This window comes from Elephas maximus, chromosome 21, assembly GCF_024166365.1.
Source record: "Elephas maximus indicus isolate mEleMax1 chromosome 21, mEleMax1 primary haplotype, whole genome shotgun sequence".
Taxonomy (NCBI): Eukaryota; Metazoa; Chordata; class Mammalia; order Proboscidea; family Elephantidae; genus Elephas; species Elephas maximus.
In genome coordinates, this window is record NC_064839.1 from 37,508,488 (window position 1) to 37,534,423 (window position 25,936).

The 25,936-nt window shown below is 42.7% G+C and overlaps 1 protein-coding gene across 8 annotated transcripts in view; it reads left to right on the top strand.

The window, feature by feature from the left end:
- Positions 1–25,936, top strand: part of ZFHX3 (zinc finger homeobox 3) — a 701,029-nt gene that overhangs the window by 466,456 nt on the left and 208,637 nt on the right. The window lies entirely within an intron of this gene.

A 25,936-nucleotide genomic window follows, 5' to 3' on the forward strand; every position in this document is an offset into this window, starting at 1 on the left:
AGATGGGATTCTATTTCTGGGAGTGGTTTATTTTGGGGGGCATCAGAAGAAGCAAGAGGTAAAGAAAAACTGGCCAAGTAACATAAAGACTTTGATTCTGGGGCAAACTAGACACAAATTTTGCCAGAATTCACCTTCTCTTGGATGTTGAATTTTCACTTACATGTTGGACAACCAGAGAGCCCTGGTGATGCAGTGGATAAAGTGCTCTACTGCCAACTGAAAATTTGGTGGGTCAGAATCGACTGGATGGCAGTGGGTTTGGTGGGTATATTGGACAGACAGGAGGCTGAATGAGATCCCTTTGTGGAAGGTGGTTTATTTTTATTTCTTGAAGTAATGACTCGTACATGGGCACTAAAATTGAATTTTGAAATCCTAATGAGTAATCCTAGTTACCCAGACCCTAAAACTCAACATAGTACTTTATGTTAATTGTTAACGTAAAAGAATGGACTAGACTGGAAAAGTATAAACAGACTTGTAAGATTGGTTGAAGTGGGAGAGTGAAGTAAAAGATGGGTTGTTGTTAGCTGCTGTCGAGTCAGCCCCTGACTCATGGCGACCCCACGCACGATGGATCAAGTGCTGCCCGTCCTGTGCCATCTCCATGATTCGTTGCAGATGAGACCACTGTGATCTATGGGGTTTTCATTACTGATTTTTGGAAGTCAATTGCCAGGCCTTTTTTACTAGTCTTAGTTTGGAAGCTCCACTGAAGCATGTTCAGCATCATGTGAGCCTCCACTGAGGTATGGGTGGTGGCTGCACGTAAGGTGCATTGGCTGGGAATTGAACGCAGGTCTCCTGCATGAAAGGTGAGAACTCATACCACTGAACCACTGACGCCTTGTAGTAGATGGGTAAGAAGGGTTAAGTGGAAGGGTAGTCTGACTTGTGATTGAAAGAGAGCCAGAGTACCCTAGAATAGGAACGTGGTGGGATCTCTTTTGCGTGATAAATGAGGAATATTCATTGCATCGAGTCAAATGTGAAGCAGAAGTGCGTTTAATTGCTCTGCATCAGCACAGGCCTCTGCTGTCAGTCTGGCTAGTCCACGTGTGGCGTGGTGCATTCTTCAAGGTGCCATGCCTCAATCTGGTCAACAGTAGCCTGTACCTGTGTGGTGTGTAAAATCCAGTCCTGGAAAGCTGGCTGCTCTGGAGGTGTTGGGCAATTGCGGCCGGCCGGCAGCCAGCTTCTGATGTGGTTGGCTGCCTGGCTCACACCTCTCAGGTGCTGGAGAGAGGGCGAGATCCGATGGCCCCGGGCTACCACCGAGGCAGGCAGGATGCCACTGCCTTCCCGAGCCTTCCTCCTCCTTTTGTCTTCAGCAGCCCAACGGGCACGGGCCCTGGCTTTCCAGTTCTTCAGGCTGGCTGCCTGGCATCCTGATGAGGCTTCAGGCCGGCCCACCGGTGGCATGCAGTGGGTGAGGTTGACTTGGCTTGGCTTCTGTCCATTTGATTAAAAAAAAAAAAAAAATCTGGAGATTCTTCCCTGTAGATTTTTTTAGCCCAATGTCTCCTATTAGATAAAATCAAAATGTAGTACACATTTATTCTTTGTTTAACTACTGCTTTTCTATTACTTCCTTGGTTTATTTTGGGTATTTATGAATCTCAAATGCAGCAAGCTGGTAATGGAAGCTTTTTCTGTCTAGTGTTAAGATACCCCACTGAGCACTAATCACAGGATATAGCCCTTGACTAAGGCATCGAGGGCCTTTGGTTCTAACTTTTGGTGATGGAGAAGGAAGTAGAGGACTCAGCTGGCTCGTAGGGTCTAAAGGGGGCAGTTGTGTGAGTCTTGTTGAAGATGACTTGTCCTGTAACTTAGTGACATTGTTTCTCTGCGTCTGTGTGAGTTCATTGTCACGGTCTCCCTTTTTCCAGAAGGGTTGTATTATCCTCTGGCTTCTGTAACAAATTACCAGAAACTTGGTGGCTTAAAACAACACAAATGTATTCCCTTGCAGTTCTGGAGGCCAGAAGTCCAAAATTAGTTTCATTGGACTAATGTCAGGGTGTCAGCAGAGCTGGTTCCCTTCTGGAGGCTATAGGGGGGAATCCATTCCCTTGGCTTTTCTAGCTTCTGGAGGCCACCTGCTTTCCTTGTTTCATGGCCCTTTGCTCCCATCACTCCAGTCTCTTTCGGCTTTCATCGCATCTACTTCTGTGTGACTCTGACGTCTCCTGTGTCCATCTTATAAGGATCCCTGTGATTACATCAGGCCCATCTGAGTAATCCAGGATAATTTCCCCGTCTCAAGATACTTAATTTGATCACATATGCAAAGTCCCACTTACCTCGTAAGGTATCAGACACAGGTTCCAGGGACTAGGACGTGGACATCTTGGGAGATTGATATTCAGCCTACCACAAGGATCCTGTGGAGGAATTGGTGGATTTGGCAAATAAGGAAACCCCCACATGGACCTGGGGTTAGGTGGCTTGGGAAGATACCAGAGTGAAAGCTTTCAGCAGGTGTATTTCCTTGGAAATGGGGGAGGAGGCCTTGCGGTGAAATTTGGCAGTCCCATTTTCTGAAATAATGTGATACTGTTTTTGTTAAACAGTGTTTTAGTGAGATGTCCAGAGTAGGACTTGAGAGAGAAAGAGAGCATTTAAAGGGTCCCCACATGATTCTCCATCGAAGAAGATTCCAGGTCTTGAGGAGTAAGAGCAAAAGTTCATCTGAGGTGGACGCAGTACTTTAGAGGTCAATCATGAGGTTCAGAGAGACTTGAGATTGAGAATCCCAGGGCCCTATTAAGCAGTGAAGGTGGAAGGTGGCTTCCTCTCTGCCTCCTTTTTGCAGGCTCTCAGCCAGGCATCTTCCCTACGCATGTGTGACAGGTCTGTAGCCCAGTGCCTGACTGCTGTGTCCCATCACTAGACCATGACTTTTTGGCAACCTCTGAGGGGTGAGGGGTCCTGAGGGAAAGTATGTTCATAGAATGTAGATATACTATGAACATAATATGTTCACAGATGGTCTTGAGAATCATCATGGATGCAATTTCTACCATAAGTGATACTGTAAATGGATTTGTTCCTTGGTCAGCCCCTGACAGTATTAGGTTGAACCATACGGAATGCCGTTTTAGATTAAATTGGTGTGGGCCCTGCCCTCCAGAGGTGCCCTGGAAGAAAGGTCTGGCAATCTGCTTCTGAAAGGTCACAGTCTTGAAAACGCTATGGAGCGCAGCTCTGCTGTGTACACATGGGGTCGCTATGACTTGGAACCGACTCAGTGGGCAACTAACAGTATCAACAAATAGGAATCTAACGTAACATTATGGAGAAATGTGTTAGATTGTAGGTAAGGGTCTTAAAGGTACAATTTTGGAACAATTGTAAGTAATTGGGTAGCTAGATGATATCATTCATTCCAGGATCTCAAAACTTGAGATAAAAATAATTTCTATTCCCTTTTTTTTAAAAAAAATTCATGTGCCAAGATTAAGAAACTGATGGTTTCCACCAAGTTCCAAAGAGGAACTTGGACATGAAGGCCAGTTGCTGCCATAGCACGTGGCCACTGTCAGGCATCGGTCATGGGCTGGAGGCACCCATCATGGGGCAGAGGCTGAGTTGAGATGCCAGTGCAGATAACCTCACAGAGTTGAATACGAAATTGAGAGCCCTTCATCAGCATTAGTTGTACCTGTTCCATGAGACCCTGCCATGTTGGAGACCTGAGATCAAGTTCTTAGTCAGGGGTGGCTTCAAAGCATTGCTCAGAGGTGCCTCTTCAGGTGACCTGGCCAGTTGCCTTGGCACATTTCATTCTGCTGCTTTAACTTTCTCCTCTATTTTTAAATGGCCATGACATTTGACTTTAATTTTTATCTTAAATGTGCCTTATGCTTGATGAGCTAGTAGCATGCCTCATCCTAAAGACAGAGTTTCAGAAGTGGTTGAAGAGGCTTCCTCCTTTGGCCTGGAGGTGAGCAATCAGCTTCTACACCTTGATTAAAAAACAAAAAACCCAAACCCATTGCTGTTAAGTCGATTCTTACTCATAGCAACCTTATAGTGCCTTATAGAACTGCCCCATCGGGTTTCCAAGGAGCAGCTGGTGGATTTGAACTGCCCACCTTTTGGTTAGCAGCTATAGCTCTTAACCACTGCACCACCAGGGTTTCCTGGCTTCCCAGAATTTGTGTGAAACATACAAGTAACACCAATAAAGAGTGTCCCACCAAATTGAGTTGAGGAAGGGTATCTCAATTCTACTTGTATTCTTCCAGCATTATTTTCTTAGGGTAGTTTACATTTTAAAACTGTACCGGGAGACCTGTGACATGAAAATGCCCAGTGCTAGCCACAGATTGGAGTCCTGGTGGCACAGTGGTTAAGAGCTCGGCTGCTAACCAAAAGGTCGGCAGTTCAAATCCACCAGCTGCTCCTTGGAAACCCTATGAGCCAGAGATTAGGAGTAGATTTGAGTAACTCCTTGATTTCAGTGGAAACTCTATGGGGCAGTTCTACTCTGTCCTATAGGGTCGCTATGAGTCAGAATTGACTTGACGGCTATGGATTTGGTTTGGTTTTTAGTAAAGTCTGCTTTGGAATAGCCTGGCCGTGGAGGGGGTGGTCTCTGAAGACAGACACAGAATGCATATTGGGCAGTAGCAGACCTTCTGGCTGCCAGCTCAGTCCTTTTATGATGTGTCTTGAGTCAGCTCCCCTGAGAGGTGGAGGTTGAGATGAGGTAACCTGGCTCTGCGGGTCAGCAGGCGAGGCTTTGCCCTGGGGCTGTGTGCCGGGTGCTCTGATAATGCAGCATTTTCGCTTTAATGCATCTTAAATGTGGATTATACTATTAATTACTGCTGGACAAAAAGGGATTAGTGCAGCTGGCCTGCTTTCCCCTCTGCACTTTTACACTTCCCCTTTGCTAGCAAACGACCAAAGGGCACTAGGTTTTCCTGTCATCTGTCTTTTGTTTTAGCAGAGTGGCTGTCTCTCTAGATGGCTTGTCCCCAGCAGGGAGCGTCACTATCCTTTGTGGCCTCTTAGCTACAAAACCAAACAAACAAAACCCAGTTGTTGTCGAGTCAATTCTGACTCTTGGTGACCCCATGTGTGCCAGAGTAGAATTGTGTTCCAAAGGGTTTTCAATGGTTGTGAGCTTTTGGAAGTCGATGGCTAGGCCTTCCTGCCAAGGCACCTCTGGGTGGATTCAAACTGCCAAAGTTTTGGTTTGTAGCCCAGTGCTTAACAGTTTGTGCTACCTAGGGACTCCCTTAGCTACCAAAGGGCCTTGCTCTGTGGGGGCTAAGTGCTCCCTTCCCACTGGGCTGTTGCCTCCCTTGGTGCGTTCTGCTGTGAATGCAAGTCCCAAGGTGCTGCGTACCTTTATGAGTTTAAATGGCCAAGTATGTACAAAGGATGGCCCTGTAGAATTCTGCTGCTGGCCTCTGCTCCAGTGGCAGGGTGGAGATTTTGGTAGCCAGCAATGAACTAATGCTTTGTGTTTTGAGATTTTCTGAATTTCTGAGCTTTGGTACTACTACCATATCATTGTATGAAATGTTCAAGATTTTAAATAATATACTATTTTTCATATTTTTCCCATATTCATCCTAGTGTACTCATTTTTCACCCATACGGAATGAATCTTTTTTAAACAGATGAGGCATTAAATAACAACATCTCGCTAATACTACTCCCAAGAGTACATAACTAGGTAGTGTTTGCAATTACATACAGTGTAATCTGTTGTGTGTGTGCAGGCGTGTGGATTTCTGTTTACTGGCATCCTTCATTATATGGTAACATAATATACAGAATTTCCCAGTTGCAGAAATTAAAAAAGTAGGAAACAGATTTCTTGAACATAAATCGGAAAACTGATTATGCAGGTTTTTTTTTTTTTTTTTTAACTTAGACAGTTTGTGGGAAGGAAAAGAATTGACATTGGCATAACACTCATAAATATAAGCTAATTCAGATCGAAATTCATTTTAAGTAATAACGGAGAGTCCGTTGCAACTAAGATGCTTAATATGTAGTATCGGTAAAACGTGAAAGGCTAGGGGAAGGGTCAGAGGAAAATGGGAATGGTGCCCTCTTCCCAGATACACACCGTCGTGAATTTCACATTAAAAAAAAAAAGAAAATACTTCAGCTGGTTCAAACCTGGTTACGCTTTTTTTTTTTTTTTTTGGTACTTCCTTATCTTTGAAGATCTTAGTTCTTCTGAACTTGGAGGTCACAGAATTAGAGATCATTTTTATCTTCTCCTTTCTGTATGCATAGATGTTTATTATCTTGGGCCAAGTCTTGCTTGATAGAACCAATCTGTAAATGTCATCAAAGAAACCATGGAAATTTACTTGGTTATGTACTTAGATGGAGCCCTGGTGGCACAGTGCTTAAGAGCTACCGCTGCTAACCAAAAAAAGTTGGCTGCTTGAATCTACCAGCCACTCTTTGGAAACCCTATGGGGCAATTCTACTCTGTCTTGTAAGGTTGCTATGAGTTGGAATCGACTCAATGGTTTGGTTTATATACTTGGACAGTATATGTGGGATGGTTTTATTCTATTTATTGAGAGATGACTGCTTTTTAAATTAATTTTTAAAGAGGTAATACATCTCCTTGATAAAAATTTCAAAAGGTATGGAAGAGACTTCTTTTCCCCTCTCTTTCTGCCCATCAGTCACTTCTCTTCCTAAAATCAGCAGCTGCCATATCCCTTTTATAAAAGATATTTTTGGGTATGGCTATCAGCATTATATAAGTAATGTTTTCTGTTTAAAAGTGTTTTTTTTTTTTTTTTTGGCCAGAGTTCCCTCATCATCTTTCAGAGATATTTTATCCTTCATCAAATACTTAATATTAAAAATGTTAATGAATACAGTTACTTAAAAAAAAAAAAAAAAATTTTTTTTTTCCCCTGAATCACACAGGTCAAAGAGGAAATGAAATTACTGTTACAGAATAATTAGGAAATACTGAGAACTTCATGCATCTGAATGAATGGGTTATTGCCAAAGTGCTACTCACAGGCACATTCATAGCTTTAAATTTTTTCATTATTAAATAAGAGAAAATGAAAGTAAGTTAATTAAGTATTCAACTCAAAGTTGGAAAGAATAAAATAAACCTAAAAATAGCTGATGAAAAGAATTATAAAATGTAAGTGATATGAACGAATTAGAAAACAGACAAAAACATTGGACTGATAAATCTAAGAGCTATTTGAAAACAAAAAATTGAGGAAATAGACTGAACACTACCATGTCTAATTAGGAAAAGAGATAAAACTCAAATATATACAACTAAAAATGAGTTGATGTGATGATAGAAAGAGTAAAAAATCATAAATTATTTGAAAGAATTATTTTGTAGTTAAAAAATAAACTTGAAATATAACAACTTTGAAAAATTCAGTGATATGGTTGTTCTAGGGAAATGACTCAGAAGCCTGAAACTTTACTAACATGGGAAGAAACTGAACATTAAAAAAAATACTTCCAAAAAAAAAAAAAAGACTCCAGATACAGGCAGTTCAATAGTTTTAAACTTTTGGGGACAAAATAATTGCCTGCTAAATAAACTGCTTGAGAGCACAGAAAAAGAAATAAAGCATCTAGGTTGATTTTACACTAGCCCAACTCTGGGAATCAACGTCATTACAAAGATGACGCAAAAAGAATGGTAAGGATTGAGTTCAGGCAGCATTAATATAGATGCAGAAATGCCCAATAAAACAGTTGCAGATAGAATTCAGCAGTATTAAAAAAAAAAAAGACATAACCACACAAGGCTTATCCCAGAAGTGTAAGGAGGACTTAATATTGGAATGTCTTTCTTAAAATACCTCATGTAAGTAGAGCAAAGAAGAAAAAAAATATACATCAGGAAGGTATTTTATAATTTTCTGCTTTTATTCCTACTTTGTTTATAATTTTAAACGGCCAAGATATACAGAGATTTTATTAACTTAATGAAGAAACCAGCAGCTAACAGCTTCATACTTGAATGGTAAACCATGAGAGGCAGCACTTCAAAATTAGAAACAAGATTGAAGTCTTCTTTTTCCTGCCTTATTGAATTGGCTAGGATGTAAAAACCAAAGTCGAATTAAAAAAAAAGAAACAAGTTATTTGCAGATATGATTATTTTCCTAGAACACCCAAGGCACATTTAAATTAAGGAGAAGTTCAGTTTCTAAGTAAAATTTCAAAAATCATTTGTTTTCCCACTTACCGAGAAAAGCCAGTTAGAACATGTTATGGAGACCACTCAGTGGAGTGGAATCAAGTAGAAATGTGTGTGGTAAAGGTAGCATTTCAAATTAATGAGAGGAATTAGAATAATAACAGCTCATATTCTTTAGTGTTTCTAATTGCTGCACATTGTAATAAGCACTTTTTCATGAATTTATCTCATTTAATCCACAAAAGAACCTTATAAAGTGGGCATTACTAATAGTTCCATTTTACAGATGAAGAAATTGAGGCTCAGAGAGCTTAAGGAACTTGCCTAAAGTCACCCAGGCTTGAACACTGACCTGATTGACACCAAAACCAAGTCTCTCTTAATATACTTTGCTGCCTGTCATGTTATGCAATGCAGGGTTCTAAGACAATTAGATAAACCAGTGGGGGGGAAAATTAAGTTAGAATCATTCCTTGTTGTGTATATTTTCATAAATTCCAGGTGCATTAGAGAGGTAAAGATAAAAACTGAAATAATGAAAGAGCTAAAAGGAAATATAGGTTGATATTAACCTGAACATGGGGCAGGGAGGAGGAGTGTTAAGTCTAACGCTTTTAGTGAAAAAGTCATAATGGAGAAGACTGACATAACTATACCTTAAAAAATTCTGTATGGCCATCCGAGGCACAGTATTTGGTCCCTATTCGCCTGGAGCAACGGAGAAAGAAGGAGAGTTGGGAATAGGAGGAGGATATGGAATGTTTGGTTAAATGCTTCTGTGAAAAACTGCCTCCTTTGCCATGAGACCAGAAGAAGCAGATGGTGCCTGGCAACCATTACTGACCATGTTGATCATAGATTCTATAGGAGAATCCTGCGCAGGAAATGCAGAACAGAATTTCAAATTCTCATGGAATCCAGGCTTTCTGGAGCCAGGGAGGCTAGATGAACCCCTGAAACTATTGCCCTGAGATAATCTTTAAATTTTAAATGAAAAATCCCTGAAGTCTTCTTAAACCAAACAGTAGTTTAGCTTAACTAGTAAGAAATGTCTGCCTTGAGCATTATATTCTTTTAAGACCTAGCTATATGGGATCAAATTCACAGCAGCAACTTAACAGAACCTTAGGGAGCAGTGAATTTATGTCAGTGGGTGAGGAACAACTCAGAAAAGGAGAATGAGAATGATTGTACAACTCGAAGAATGTAATCAGTGTCACAAATGATACATGGAGAAACTGTTGAATTGGTAATTGTTTTGCTGTGTATATTTGCAACAACAGCATAAAAAAAAATTGAAAAAATTCTGTATGCTAGACACTACTAGCAAAATTTAAAGACATGTGACAAACTCAGAAAAGATGTTTACAGCCCATGTAATTGACAGAGTTGTCCTAAATATCACCCACGTAGTTGACAGAGTTGTCTTAAATATCCTTAATATATAAAGAGCTTTTAAAAAATCAATAGTAGAAAAAGGGGTGATGAATATGCATGGGCAACTCATGTGAAAAATAAATTTAGGTTGCACATTTGAAGAGCTAAATGATAGCCCAATTTAAAAAAATTTGCTTTTATTTGATTACCGGTGAGGTTGAGCATTTTGTATTTTTAACTAAGATATTTTGTAAAGCAAATACCCTGTTATGTTGAGGGGATGGGAATATTGTACTTTTCTGAAAGGCTGTTCGGCAGCATGTATGAAGAAGCTTTAAAATAATGCTTATTTAAAATTACACCTTGTCACACCATGAATTCCTGGTTCTCTTTGCTCTGTTCTACTTTCTCTTTTTACCATAGCATATGTCACTCAGTAAAATACTATGGTGTATAATTTTCTTATTGGTTATCCTTGATTGTCTTTTCTTGCTAGAATATAAGCTCCATGAGGGCAGATCTTTGTCAGGGTTTCTGCTAATTTGTAGTATCTAGAACAGGGCTGTTGACCCAGCAATTACATTTCTAATAAAATCAATGGAGATATGCAAAAGAAATGTACTAATAAAGATTTTAAATATAGACATGCATAATAGTGAAAAGTGGAAACAATTTAAACCTCTCACAGGTGATTGATTTAAACTATGGTATGTCCGTATGGCCGGTTGTTATGTAGCTTTTTAAAACTCCTGCCTCACAGTTAATGAATGTGGGAAAACAGTGATGTTAAATTAAATGCAAGGAGGTTGTGTGAACTTCAGCTTAATTTTTAAAACATATACGTACTTAGACATAGAGGAGAAGCTAAAGGATATATACAACAGAATTTTAACTAAATGGTTATTTGCAGGTGGTGGAATTACAGGCTGCTTTTATGACTTTATTTTTCTGAACTCTGAGCAGTGAATGTCTATTACTTTTATGGTAGTAAAGCCTATGTGTTTAAAAAATGTGAGTGAGGATGTGGAATCACTTGAATGGCTCTGGTCTGGGGCTATGTCTGGAAGTTTTTTTGGAGATTACCCAGTATTGTGAATTAGTGAGAGCCTAATTTAAAAAATCAGCAAGAATGTTCCCATAGAGTGTCCTTAAGCTCCTTAGTCTTAATTATTTATGATATTTACTGTAAGTGTCTATGGTATGTGTTTGTAAAAATAATGGAACTCTTAGTAATGGGCAAGCTTGTGGAATCTTCCTGGAGATGCGAGAGCACCTCTGCCCAATTTAGCTCTCTTGATGGAAATGTTTGTGTCGTCCTCGTAATGTGTCACGGAATTTCATCGTAAGCTTAGATTATGCCTCTGCATCAGCTGGGGGATATGGTGTTCTGAAAATGAGGATTTTCAGTTCTCACACAACCAAGAAGAAAACTGTCTACCTGATGTGTTCCCTTACTGTGGGGAAGGATGGAGGGGGGACACGTGTGGGAGGAGGTGCCAGTTTAGAGGGGAAATGTCAGAGGAGGAAGGAAGCCCTGATGTGCCAAGAGTGGCCATTTGCTGATGGAATTTTCCAGGCCAGCAAATCATAACGCCTGTTCAGCATGTTTGGACTGAAGTTTCCCTAAAAAATCATGGACCATATTGCCTGGGGTTTGAGTTCCATCTGTGCTACTTTACGACTGTGGGTCTCAGTTTCTTTATCTGTGAAAGGAGAAGGTAAAACTAGATCAGCTTTTCACTTTTCTTTCAGCTCTAACATTCTGAAGGAATCAGGTGCTTTCTTATTTTAAGGCACGAATTTTAGGTATTTATGTGTCATCTGGGGCCCTGGTGGCACAGTGGTTAAGCGTTTGGCTGCTAACCAAAGGATTAGCAGTTCGAATCCACCAGCCGCTCCTTGGAAATCTTATGGGGCAGTTCTCCTGTGTCCTGTAGGGTTGCTATAAGTTGCATTTGACTCGACAGCAATGAGTTTATGTGTCATCTGGGGTGATGGAGAGGCCCAATGAGTTTCGCTACTTCATAGCTTTGTGGACCGACATGTGAGCATGATAGCTAAAGTTGCCTGATGAAGGAAGAGCTGCTGTAGAGGATCAGTCTGGCCTAAGTGAGAATCCCAGTTCTACCACTTATTGGCCAAGACCTTATCCTCTTCATCTGTAAAATGGAGAGATGTATTAGTTACCTATTGCTGCATAACAAATTACCCCAAAACTTAGCAGCTTAAAACAACATTTATTATCTCATAGTTCTTTTGGGTGAGGAAGCTGGGTCTGGCTTAGTTGGGTACCCTGCTTCAAGGTCTCTCATGAGGCTGCAATCAAGGTGTTGGTGGGGGCTGTGGTCTCATCTGAAGGCCTGACTGGGAAGGGTCCACTTCTGAGTTCATTCATGTGGTTGTTGGCAGTTCTCAATGCCTTGTTCACTGGAGATTGCCCTCGGTTCTTTACCACATAGGCCTCCCCATAGGGCAGCTCACAGCATCGCACTTGGCTTCCACTAGGGAGAGTGTGAGAGAGCCCAGAAGACAGAAACTAGTCTCTTTGTAACCTCATCTTAGAAGGTAAGACAGCCTTACTTTTGCCCTGTTCTGTTAGTATTATGTTGGTTAGAAGTAAGTCACTGTGTACAGCCCACACTCATGGTGGGGGATTTACATGAGGGTGTGAATACCAGGAGGTGGGGCCCAGAAGGGACCACCTTAGGGGCTATCTAACAGGGATTGTGAGAGGATTGAGTGAAGTGATGGCTTGTTAAGGGTCAGGGACATCTTAGATAGAATGTTAGCCCCTCACTCCTACCTCCTGGTTTATAAACTACTTTGCTTAAGGATTGCCCTGTGGGGTTTATTGGAGTCTCCAGGAGTGGGTCAGAATGTGGAGATGGGTCTCATCATGTGGTCTGACTTACATCCACTGTCTTTTTACAGTTAGGCCTTGAGCGTCTGTTGGCTGATCTCTTAGACCTGTGACTCTTTGCCCTGTGTCTACTGGGGTGTGGTGTGTCTAGTGTAATTTGAGAGGGAAATGGGCGTTTGGCCCATGAAAATGCCCAGTGTGTGTTGCTGTGGGTTAGGCAGCAATTCAGGGAAACACCTAGGAGCTCTTTGGGAGCCTGTGGGTTGAAACAGAAAAGCTTCCCGAAGTTGCCCCTCTTTCGAGTCTGAATGCCACTACTTACGAAGTCAAGGAGGTCCGCCTGGCACATCCTCTGGTTAAGGGACAATCCAGTGGGTTGAGCTGGGTGCCAGACACTGCCACAACCCTAGGAAATGAGTGAGGAAAAAAAAAAAAAATTAAGACCGAGTCCTCCCCCTAGAACAAGCTGAGCTTTGTGCAGAACAGGCTCCAAATATGAAAAGACCATTGTTCCCGGATGGCTTTTTAATTAGTGCTCACTACTCACACCCATCAAGTCGCCAAGAAGAGCTGCCTCCTTCCTTTCTTTCTCTATGCACCCTTCACTCCTCCACTCTTCTCCCCAGTTCCCTGTGTGCCTACTGGTAGAGGGACCCTCGGCCAATGGAGGAATGCCAGAAGCAGTGTTGACAGCAGGGCTTTCCCCTTCTCTTGCCCAGGATGCTTCTTTGAGTGAGCCCTCCACCTGTTGGAGAGCAGCCCTGTGCATTTCCCGGTTCAGGAGCCAGCCCTGTCCCCTGCGGGGCTCTTGGAACAAAGCCCAGCCTCAGCCCGTTCCAATCCTTTCCTCCAAAGCTCTGTGTGCACCTTCTCTTGCCTGAAGCCAAAACAGCAAACCAGAAATTAACTATTTTCTGTATGTTTCAGCTTCCCTCTGGTTGCACAGCTCCTAGAGCTGAATCTGGGTTGATGAGCCTGAAAAATCTTTAGATTGCCAGTTGGCTTTCTAGATCAAATCCTAGGCTCCTCAGAATAGGGCTGATATAAACTCAGGGAAGAGAGAGCAATATACACTGTGGGGGAAATGGGCTGATTTAGGAGTTGCTGCTGGGATGTTTGTGTCTGGTGGTCTCGTGTGGACCTGCCCAGCACTGGCCTGGCATTGGAAGGCGTACTGTTCTGTGTCTGACTTGCATTACATGCACTAACCATGAAGAATGAGAGTCTCATTAGGGCTTAGGACAGATGGGCCATCCCTGAGCCATTGTGCCTCTCTGAGAGTGAGGGGGATGGGTACAAATACTTAAAAGTAACTTGGTGCCACTCCTGCCCAGGTCTGGATTGAGCCTACAAAGGTTTCTGCTTAACAGTTGCTGAGAATGTGCCTCAAAATTTTATCGTCCACAGAGATATTTCTTCTGTTTACAGTCACTCCCAAGCCTTTGGATTTGTTCTGCATCTCTTGGTACTTTAAGATTCTGCAGCTACAATCTCAGTTATTATTCTGGGTGACTTCGTGTATGTGATATGCATGGTGTGCAGAAATAATTCAGCGAGATCTCGAGTTATATCAAAATAGAGGCTCTCATAGTCAGCCCACACCAGCATGTAAATATTTTTGTGGTCACCACAGAGTTAACTACATGCCACCAGGAAGATACGAATTTTCCAGTTATCCCATTATAGGGTTACAAGGACTTTAAATTAAGAAACCCCAGGGGCCTAGTTTAATGGTGGACAAGCCCTGGAGAGAAGATCTGATTGACCAGATAAGTTGTACACGATTCCCTTGAAAATCTGTTAACTCGAGGCACAGCCAGCTTAACTTCTTGACATGTCTCCTAAATATAATCGTAAATGCCGTGGGAAAGAATCTTGAGTAGAGTTGAGTTCTGTTAAATCTATGAGTGGGAAAAACAACCATGAATTATTACAGGGAAGCCAGATTAGAGTTACATTTTAGGTTCTTGTCAGGAAGGAAGCCAGTGCATTAGGCCTGTCCTGTACAGCAGCCACCAGCCTCCATGGCTGCTGAGCACTTGAGATGTGTCTAGCCCATGCCGTCAGTGTGAAATCCATATCAGATTTCCAAAAATTAGTATGGAAAAAGGGAAAATGCCTTAATAAAATTTACATTGATTCCATTTGACATAATACTTCAGATACATTGAATGAAATAAAATATATTAAAATTAATTTTACCTGTTTCTTTTTCCCTTTTTTAATGCAGTTATGTGAAAATTTTAAATGACCTGTGTGGCTCCCATTACATTTCTGTCAGACAGCGCTGCATTAGATGAAGGATAACTAAACATGGAAGACCCAAAGTATATAGTCAAATTCAGAATACTGTGAATAATTTCATGATAAAAGATCTGTATTTTCCTTTTTTTTCATGTAGAATTTTTTTTTATTGTACTTTAGATGAAGACTTACAGAGCAAATTAGTTTCTCATTGAACAGTTAATACACATATTGTTTTGTGACATTGGTTGTCAACCCCACGACATGTCAACACTCTCCCCATCTTGACCTTGGGTTCCCCATTACCAGCTTTCCTGTCCCCTCTTGCCTTCTCATCCTTGCCCCTGGGCTGGTGTGTCCAATTAGTCTCATTTTGTTTTACGGGCCTGTCTAATCTTTGTCTGAAGGGTGAACCTCTGGAATGACTTCAGTACTGAGTTGAAAGGGTATTTGGGGCCATACTCTTAGGGTTTCTGCAGTCTTTGTCAAACAAGTAAGTCTGGTCCTTTTTTGTGAGTTAGAATTTTGTTCTACACTTTTCTCCAGCTCTGCCCGAGACCCTGTATTTTGATCCCTGTCAGAGCAGTTGGTGGTAGCCAGGCACCATCTAGTTGTACTAGACTCAGTCTGGTGGAGGCAGTGGTAGTTGTGGTCCAGTAGTCCTTTGGACTAATCTTTTTCTTGGGTCTTTGGTTTTCTTCATTCTCCCTTGCTCCAGACGGGATGGGACCAGCGGAGTATCTTAGATGGCCATATATTTTCCTTTTGATTAACCCACCTTAGAAATCCATCAGACTGTGTCTCTCTGGCTGTGGCTGATGGTGAAGTGATGAGGCAAATTTTGTGGCTAGAAAAATGGGTTGCTCCACATAGTTGGTGCCAGTAGGTTGGGCAGTGCCTGCGGGGCCTTACCATGGGAAACCCTTGAGGGGAAGGACCATTCATCAAGAGTGGAAGCAGCCCCTGGGGGAAAGACCCCTATTTCTCAACTTCTGAGACCTTTGAGGGTAGACAGCTATTGCTCAAACAGACCTCTGGACCCTCTGAATACAGTTGTCCAAGTTAAAGGCCCAAGGCAAGACAGCACCATTCAATTCTTCTGTGGCATTGAGACCGCCATGATACTTAATACATAGATCTTACCCCATTGACATGGATGGGTATGGCAGAGGAGTTTCTGAAGTGTGGTGTGCCTTTGTGGAATGCCAGAGTTTGATTTCTGTTTATGATTTCCTTTCTCAAGATTTGGTTGAGGGGAAATCTCTTTTTGAGCAGGGCGCAACAATTCTCTCTAACGAGCACCAAGATCTTGTCCTTCTGCAGAGAGGGGGAGACTTTTCTTGACAATACTGACTGTCCAGCCTCGCCATTATTGGCTTTTACCAGCTGAGCAGTCAAGGGTTCACCATGCCAGTTGTCAGCAGTAGCATCTAGAGTGCTAGCAAAACGAGATTGACCTCATTAAGTTTCCTTTAAGTTTGTCTTTGTTATTATCCTGCCTTCCATAGTACTGGTCAGACCAGTCCCTATCTGGCTGATTATTATCAATAAAGTAAACTAAGCTCTGTGGCCAAAAAGAGTCTCTAGCATCCTGTAGCTTAAGTTTACCAGGTGAAACTACTGCATTCATAGGACGGCGTCTCTGAATGCCAGAAATTGAGGCCATTTTTGCATGAGGGGTGCCCTAGCTCCTCTCCTCCTCTGTGGATGCATAGCCAGTTATAAGTCTTAACTTGTTACAAGGTTTATCCTTTTTGTAGAGTTGGTGGATAGTTGTTAGTAATATATCGGTACTTTAGAATGCATGGGTAGCCACACCAGTTGTAGACTCTGACTCTTTATCAAGACCCTACTTGGTGCACAGACACACTGTGCTGGGCACTGGTTTACACAAGACAAAAAGCCACAGCCCCTGGCCATAAGGAAGTCATGTCTACTTGGACTAATAATGATGCATATACGTAGTTACCTACATTTAGAGACTTAGGAGAAGTAGAAGAACCGAGGTTAGTACTCACAGTTAAGAGGAAGGCCAGGATAGTATAGTGCCTCTTGAGCAGAGAATTGAGAAATCCCGAGCCTAAGGTCCTGGGTGGCTGGAATAAAACCAAGATTTATTTGCATTTTCAGTTTGCACTGTTTTCATATATGCTCTTCTGACCCTCTTAACAATCTCAGAGTCATTCAGGCAGATTAAAACCATCTCTGTGTCCTGGTGAGGCCCTGAGAAGTTAACGTGTTTTGCCCAAGGTCAGGCAGCTAGGGAGCGGCAGGGCTGGGACTCACCCTGGGGCCTGGAGGCGGATTCCTGTGTTCATGCAGCACACCATGCCACATCCCTCTCTTACAGCTTCTGCAGAAGCTCAGAAATTGACTGACAGGCTTTGTGTGTTTTATATTAGAGGAATTTCGGGGCTTGCCTTGGGGAGAAGAATATGACAGCTATAGTTGTAGATGTGATTGGAGGGATAAAGAAGGTGTCCATCAGAGAGGTTTGTGCCAGCGGTTTAATTTCCTTTATTTCAGGACTGGAAGTTATTTAAATTACTTTATAGACTTCCTGTTTCCTTACAAGAGCTCATTAAGTCTAGGCTGAGCTGCTGCATTGCCATAACGGAGTAACTGGACCTGCAGTTCCCATTCTGTCCTCTAGGGCACACAGATGGAAGTTTAGGCTGACAGTGGAGGGGCGGGTTTGGGCAGCTCATCTGTGGAGGCTCTTTTAATAGATGGCAATGCTTTTCTGCAAGGATAAAGAATCACCCAGTACTCCAGTTAGACTCTGTAGCCTAGATTTTCTGATCTTGTTAATTTCACTGTTATTGGAGAAATGGTAGGTGCACCCCCTCATCAAACCATAGGACAAGGACCCTGTCTCCATTTTTGGTGACTGGAGTGCAGCCTTGGATTAAACATGGCTCTTAGAAGATGACAGCGATCAGGAAAACGTGTTGGTGAAACCATGGCTTACATTAACCCTCTATTACTTGCTGGAAAGGCTTTCAAACAGGGATTCCAGGATCACTCTACAGCTTTTTGAAGCCTGCCCAAAGGCAGCTCTTCAAGAGATATGAATTTACTAGATGATTTACCTTTAAAACTGCCAAGAAAATAATTTTAGATGGCCAGGAAACACCCGCTCCCCTGTGCGTCTTTATGGTTCTATCAGGGGAAACCTGCCCCGGTGCTCAGGGCTGAGTCTGTTGCAGAGTGCTAATTAGAAATAACAGCAACAACAAACAGGTGTTCACAGGGAAAATAAATGGTGTCAACCTCAGGAAGGTGTCGCCAACTCCCTGCAGATGTATGGGGTAGCCTCAAGGTAGGGAAGCCAGGGGTGGTTACTATCCACCGTGAGAAAGGTGGAGAAGATAGAGCTCAGATAGGTTGCCCATGTCCAGACTTTACTTGGCTTGATGACCTTTATTCCTTAGTTTGAGGTTATGTTAAGCACTGTGTGCACCGTTGATACTCAGTACACATCCAGTTTCAGCTGGTTCAAAATGTCTCCGAGAATCTCAGGAATTACCATTTATAGGGGTGAAAGGTGGGAAGGGGCATCTTTCCTTACTACTGGGCAGACAAGAATCTTTCCAAAGGTGGTGGTAACAAGCAGCGACTTAAATGTAACCTGAGCCAGACTTGTATGTCTAAGTGAATGCTGAGTCTTATATATTCATTTAAAATGTTAAAGTCTGTAATTTCTTTATAAAGAATTCTAAAATAATAAAGATGACCTGGTAGGCAAAATTCACTTGTATTTTCTAAAAGCTTTTGATAAGGTCCCTCATAAAAGATTAAGAGAGAAGAAAACCACAGTGTGGCGCAGAGCCCTTGTTGTGGATTAAAAAATGATGAAGTGATAGGGAACGGAAGACTTCTGGTAGAGACCCACTACTTGTAGTGGGGAGAGGTTAATAGAGGGGTGTCTGAGGAGTCTTTTGTTGGGGCTGGAGTTATTAAATATATTAATTGTTTGGAGAAGGAAACGGAGGGTGAATTGGTGCAGCTGGCTGCCGCTACCCTGGTTTTTGTAACTGGATTCAACCTAGTGATTCTGCACAGTGTTGAATGCATGGGAGGATTGGCCAGTGCAATGGCAGAAGAAATTAAGTTTGAGGAAGTCTGTAGTGTAATTCATATTGACAGAAAGTCTAGAACACATGGGCAAGCTACAGTGCCCCTGAACTTGACTTGCTGTCTCTCCTGAGGAAAGAAGTTCAGGAGTTATCATGGGCAACAACAGTTCAGTGAAGTGGCTTTTGTAGACCAGAGCAGATAGAGGAAATTGGAATTTCCCTTCCCCCTGAGAATGGAGGGACAGGCTGAAAAATAAAAGGTTTGTTTGGGAAGAATAATACAGACCCTACACTGCTGCGTTGGTTTTAGGTGAAAGGTGGATGAACATTTTAGATTCTAATTGTTACGTCATTAATGTTTATTTGAACCAGTACAGCCAGTGGTTCCTCAGGTGTCACTGCTTGGGAAGATGCTATAGCAGATACTTAAGTCTTTTATTGTCCCGTCATCATTAGAAGGGACAGTTCTTTAGACTTTCTGACAATATTCTCCTCTGTGTAGTTATGTTTATTTCTAGAGTGATGAAGAAGGCAGGCTGTATTGTAAGGAAATGCCTCTATTTTTCAGTGGACAATTTGCATGTTATTTGAAACATGCTACATGTATATGGGACATTAGTGGAGGTGACCTGTTGAACGGGTCTGATTGAATTACCAAATCATAGCACACGATCATACAGACCCTTTAGGGTAGGTCGCGCGATTTGACATCTGAATTTTCTAAGGTGAAAGGTGGGGCATACAAGCCGTTGAGGGGGTACTTTTACAGCTTTGGAAACTGTATAGGACAGTTCTACTCTGTCCTGTAGGATTGCTATGAGTCAGAACCGACTCGATGGCAAAGAATTTGGTTTTTCAGGCTTTTGTTCCTTCTGTGATTGAAATGAAAGTTTCTCGCACATGGCCATCTGTCTTAAGAGCTTGTATGCTCCTGAATGGGCTCTTCCAGGCAAGCCCTAGATTTCTTTCTTAGCCACTCTCCTTTACATACTAATTTCCTTTTGTAGCTGTCTCATTCTGAGTCCCACTTTAATTAAAATTGGGAAAAGTGCTGGCCTCCTGTAGAAATGTTGCTGTCCCTCCTTTTGGCTGTGAGCAGATGCCTCTGTGTGGCTTGGGGTCCCCAGCAGGGCCCCTTGGGGAATTTTTGCAATCTTGGTCCTGCATAGTTAGAAGCTGCAATTACTACTTGGTCGCTAATTACTCTGCTTAGCATTAGATCGGTTTACAGAGGGAGCTTGGAGCCTGTCAGCAAAGGTCAGCGAGAGGTCCTCTCACTAAACAGCCCTCTTGTGATAGCTGTACAAGGGAAAAGGCATTATCAGGGGAAGGCGGGAAGCCAGCTTTGGGCCTTAGGATCCTTGCTGGGGCATGGCAGAGGGAGAAGTGCTCTTGATGACTAAAGGGGTCATGGAGGCTGATAACCCTTCTCATATCCTTTCTCAGAAAGCCAGGAGGAAGGTGGAGTAAGCCTTTTATTGGGAAGATACACTTTAGTAAGGAGGGAGATACATTGAGGACCCCAAGACGTGCCAGTTGGTGACTTTTAACGGTTGACTCTGTTCGAAATATCAGTTCAGGGAAAGCCTCTGAAAAATCCAAGGAGAGAGCTCCCCAGACTTGGGGCATAATTTTTTTAATTATTATTATTATTTTTTACCAACTGTACTATATTATTTGCTTCACATTTTTCTTTTAGTGGAGTCCACTATTAAAAACAAATAACTGCTTTAACATCATCCCAAGCAATGAAAGCTGAGGAATTACAGGTGTGTGCTATTTGTATTGGTTCAAATAAATATTAAATATATAAAGTTTAGAATTAGAACGTTCATGCACATATCACCTAGAATCATCTGGCCTGTCACCATCAATGTGTGTGTGACATACTGGAAATTAATGGAAAAGACGCTCTACTGGCAGTTGGGATGCTTGTTTTCAAGCCATCATTGTTTGCGTGATGAGGTGTGTGTCTCCACTTCTCTGAGCCTGAAAAATGAGCTAGAATCTGCCTTGATTCATAGGATCAATGAATGAAATGAGAAGGTTCTCTCTTCCTCTCTCCTTCTCTGTGTGTGTGTGTGTGTATGTGTGTATATATACACACAAATACATGTATCTCTATATAGTATGTATACTGTATGTATTTGCACACACATATATGTATGTGTGTGTAAATATTAATAGCTAAACACCCACTGTGCTAAATACTTCACCGTCTCATTAATCCTCACAACCATATGAGGCAAATAGAATCCCTACACCCATTATGCATTATACATATGAGGAGCCTGAGGCCCACAGCAGCCTTTACATGGCCGCTGCTCTGGGCAGCCAGCCCAGAGCATAAACTCGCGACCACAGTGTTATGCCCCAAACAGGTGGAGGAGCTCTTTGTTATTGATCCACTTCAAGGTGCTAGTTTTGTGCCTCTCCAGTATCTGCCTGTTGGGGTGCGTAATGACACACCTAATGAGGAAAAAATCATTTGAAGTGAGATGGTCCAGAAAAGTGTGTTCAGCTCCTAATAGGTGGGTCTCTTCTACATTCTCTTAGCAGCTGCAGAAGATTCCAAGAGCTCAGTTCCAGCCACCCCTTTGTCCCATTGCTGGTTGGGGCAGGTCTGGACCTCACCATAGCTCTCCTGCTTTCAATCAGGGCAAGATCAGTATGCAGTTGATGGGGGCCTTGGAGGAAGGGGTTCGATGTGTTATATTGATAAAGTGTGCTTACAGTCTGAGACTTGGACTTGGGAGCTCCTTCAGAACTCTGTGTTTGATCTCTTTGTAGGTACAGTGCGTTTCCCCAGCATTAGTGGCCCCAGCTATGCCAGGACCTAGCATGCCTTCCAGCTTGAGGAAGACGGCACCGTGCCATCCTAAACCTCAGAAATTGCTGAGTGGCAGCAATAGGAGATATACTGCTGTCCCCTCCACAGGTTAAGTGGAAATGTTCTCCCCCACACTGTCGTAGTTAGGGGTGTGCGCCCCTCTTTTTGGCCTAGCTGTGCCTGAAATGAGCAAAGCTTTAGCACTTTGTGATTTGTATAAGAAAAGTACAGAAAGGAAGAGAACGTTGTGTTATAAGTGAAGAAGGTTCAGCCGGAGAGGTCGAGTGACTTGACTTTGGAAACCATGTTAGCGGGAGCTTTGGAGAGAAAGAAGCTGAGCCTTCTGACTCCTAATGCCACTTCTTTTCCTGAGCCAGAGGAGCTCCACCCAGGCCTTTGCATGAAATGGTGCTACACAAAATTCAATTTCTACTGATCACCACCCCCCCATGCTGACTAACACAACTTCCCCTCGTATAACTTCACATTTGTGTAATTAACTTCTAATTGGATACCTGGAAATTCATACTGGGTGGAGCTGGAAAGGATTACTCAGCTTTTAGCAATTCAGACACTTGGGTTCTAGAAATCCCTGTGTTGTGTGGCAAGTCCGTTGTTACTGCTCACTTGTTTTGCCAATATCCTTGCTACTTTTTCTTCCTTCTTTCATGTGAGAGTGAGAGAAATGATTTTACATTGTGTTTTTATCATGTAAACAACTGAAGAGTTGCTGACTTAAGATGTGTCAAATGCCCGCTTTTCTTGTATGTGTGTTCTTTGCCTCCTTTCATTGGCTGCTGGGGTTTGATGGCACCGTAGTTTATTTCACTTCCTGCTTCTTCATCAAGGCAGTACCGTCAGTATTAAAAAATGCAGTAAGTAATTATCAGTGAAGAATAAAGATGAAAAATTAGGATGATTTTGCAATTTAAATTTATTTAGAGTCTATGCTGATGGTTATAAGTTGTTGGAGAAATTATTTATTGTGTTGAAATGTATTAATGTGGAAGACTCATGGTCCTTAATGTATGTAATCTCTGCCCATTTAAAGATACAAAGACTGGGTAAGCTCTGATGTACAGCTGAGAATCAGTTAGCACAATTGAGCGCCAATCAGAGTTATCTTGAAAATGTATGGGAATATCTGCAGGCTTTGAAAGAGGACCTTCAGAGCAGTACAGATGAAAAATTGTACATGATGTGCACTCAGGGGAAGGGAGAGAATGACTCCCTTAAACAGCAGTAGCAAATGAATTCCAGCTTACTTGCTGACTCTTGGTGGTCACAGCCTCTTGACCCACTGGGTTGAGAAGAATCCCACGTCCGTGTCCCAGCATGCCCTAACCAGGAGGCTGCAGGGAGGGTGGAAGTAGGGAGAAAGGTAGCTCCCGGTCTGGCCATTTGTTCTCTGCCATTGATGGTGCTTGTGAAGCTTTCAGAGCTTGAGAACTTGACTTTGGAAAGCTTCTAAATTTGTTCCTAGTGGGTTGATTTATTTTGTTGAGGTCAAATTAGAGCTAATGGCACTAATGCTTTACTATGCTCCTAAATGGTTCTTAGCACTTAGGCAGACTTGCCTGGCCATTGTGGGCGGACTTCCAAGTGTGGACCATAACATTCTTAGGGTATATTTTTTTTGTTGAAGTTATTGTTGAAAGTACAACTTATATGTGTAAGTGAGGTTAAAAGGTAACAGCAGAATTAGTTATACTTAATATTAAACTTGGTATCACAAATCCAGGGAGGTGTTTGTTAACATGGGCCCTGTGGGCATATGTGAGTGAGTAGGGTGGCCAGCTAGGATTTTCTTAGTCGGTGGTGGTTTTATTCATGAGTGTATTTTTCATGAAATGCAGTCATAGGGAAGTCTTAGATTTCCTCTGGACATTCCCGGTTGCCAGATAACTCTTGTAAGAGCAGGTAACTCGGTTAAACTAATCTCTGGTGCCACCCTTTTTAGCCATACAGTGGTATCTGTGAGTTCATGGCAAGGTCTGTGGCAAGGGGATTGTACTCCACATAAAACTGGCTCTAGTCTCCTGATTTCTTTGTGATTGGGAGTAGGTGGAGCAGAGCCAGGTGTCTACAAAGGAGCTGCATGTCTCTACTGGTCCACAAAATTAAACTGTACATGTGTACACCCAGGAACACTCAGGACAGGGACCTCCCAAGGCTGCTAGGTACAGCTGAAAGAAAGGGGAGGAGAATTGGGAGGGTAGGGGCTTCCCTGTCCTAAACTGAGGTGATGGTGACAAGATTTCTCCATGCTCTGATTGGAGGGAAAAAGCTGCCTCCCAGGCATCCTCCTTTGGCCCCCAAACTTTGAGTAGTGCCCCCCTAAATTGCAAACATGGTTTTGAAAGCAGAGACCAGTTGAATTCTGTTCTCGTTAGTAGCTGTTGAGTTGATTCCGACTCATGGCGTCCCATGTGTACAGGGTGGAACTGCTCCATAGGGTTTTCAAGGCTGTAACCTTTTGGAAGCTAGTCTCCAGGCCTGTCTTCCAAGGTGCCTCTGAGTGAGTTCAAGCCACCAGCCTTTGACCTAGTAGTCAAACACTTAACCGTTTGTGCCACCCAGAGACTCCTGTTGGAGCCTGTTATGGATAAAATTCTCTTGGCTGCCATGGATTGAGCCCGAGCTGTTGAGGGATGAATGAAGGATGGGGGCTTTGTCTCCCACTTGCTAATGGGATGGCTACCGGTTTCTTCCCAAAACTTGGATTCTTTTTTTCCTCTTGTGTATACGGAAAATCCACAGAGCTTTGCAGTCCTGAGGCTATCCAACTTACTCTCAAGCCCCTTCCCTTGAGCTGTTTGAAGGACATTATGCTACCTGTGAGGTGGCTACTTCTATTGAGAAAAACTTCCATATTCCAGCTTACCTAGAAAATAGTCATCATTGTGTGAGTCACTGTGCTTTTAATCCAAAGGCTTGAATCTTAAGGCAGATGGCTGGATTTGTGACCAAAAAGGAGTTAATTTCCACTGTTTCTAAAACTTAAGATGGTGCATTGGGCATTATGTAGTTATAGACATGAGTCCAGTTCAGCAGGCAAAGTCACCATTGGGTTGTGTCAGTGGAAGTGCATTCTAGAATCGGTGTTCGACTGTATTCAGTTGGTTCATGGCCATCAAGTTCTCCAGAGAAGTTTTAATTACAAACCAAGGTGATGTGGTTTCTTAAATGTGTTACAACCAATGGATGTCAGCCCAAGTAGCCCTGAGAAGACCCTCCATCAATAACACCCTGTAATTATCACATGATAGGCTCTAATGAGGAAATCTAAATGCTCAAAGTGTCTAGTCGGCTGTGTTTCCGTCCTCTCTTCCTCCTGCAGTTGGGGGCAGGGTGAGGCGAGGGTGATGAAGGACAGTTGGTTCCTGAGGGACTCTACAGGGTGATATATCCCCTAGGATGAACAGCGGGGTGCTTCCCTCAGTGAGAAGTGTGTTATAGCAAGGGGGCAAGGTCTGTTTTTGGTGGTGGGCAAGGGGTAGGTGTCTGGGGGAGGGGGCGCTTAAAATGGAAACCTTGGAATGCCAAATCTTTATTAGTTTTGTAAACAGCTTTAGGAAGCGCTGGGTGCATTTTGCAGGGACCCTGCAATTATCATAATAAACAGTTTTATCATCTGCTTGGCAATCAATATTGTGGCTTATGCTGCTTTAGTATCTCAGTGGTATTGATTACCTTAACAACTGTGCTGCGGTCAGCTTCCATTAACCCCTGCTCTGCTGGCTGAACCTATGCCTACCACTGGTGGATGGAAAACTGCTCTGGTCCCAGCCCAGGCAAGTGCCAAAATTTGACAGCTGGCCAGTGAGGCAAACAGAGCTTTTATCTTGAGGCACCCAACAAAAGGAAGGGTTTTAAACAGGAACTTTTTAAAGGCATTGTGTGTGTGTGTGTGTGTGTGTGTGTGTGTGGAGACAGTGTATAAAACAATTATTGCAGTGGATTTTCAAGTGTATCTCAGGAATTTGAATGTTAAGAGTGAAAATTCCGATTCTCCTCTGCCTTGGCTCTATCCGGTGTCTCTCTCAATTCCTCTTCCTCCCTCACTGGGGGAAAAAATTGGCATGTGTGGAATTTAATTGGGGACTGCAGCCCTTAGGCCCATATGCAACAGGCATTCCTGGGGCTCTTCTAGCATTTGTGTTGTGATCTGCGTTTTACCTTTGGAGAGAAACCACTTATTTGGGGACATCAGGTTCCCCTGGACCAGTGGGTGTTTGAAGTTAATTTGTTGATTTTAAGATGACAGACTGCTAGAGATAGATTGTGGTGCCACCTTAGATTCTATCACTCTCGCTGGATGTCGTCTGTCTCTAGTCTGATTAATATTTACTTTCTCCTTTTCTCCT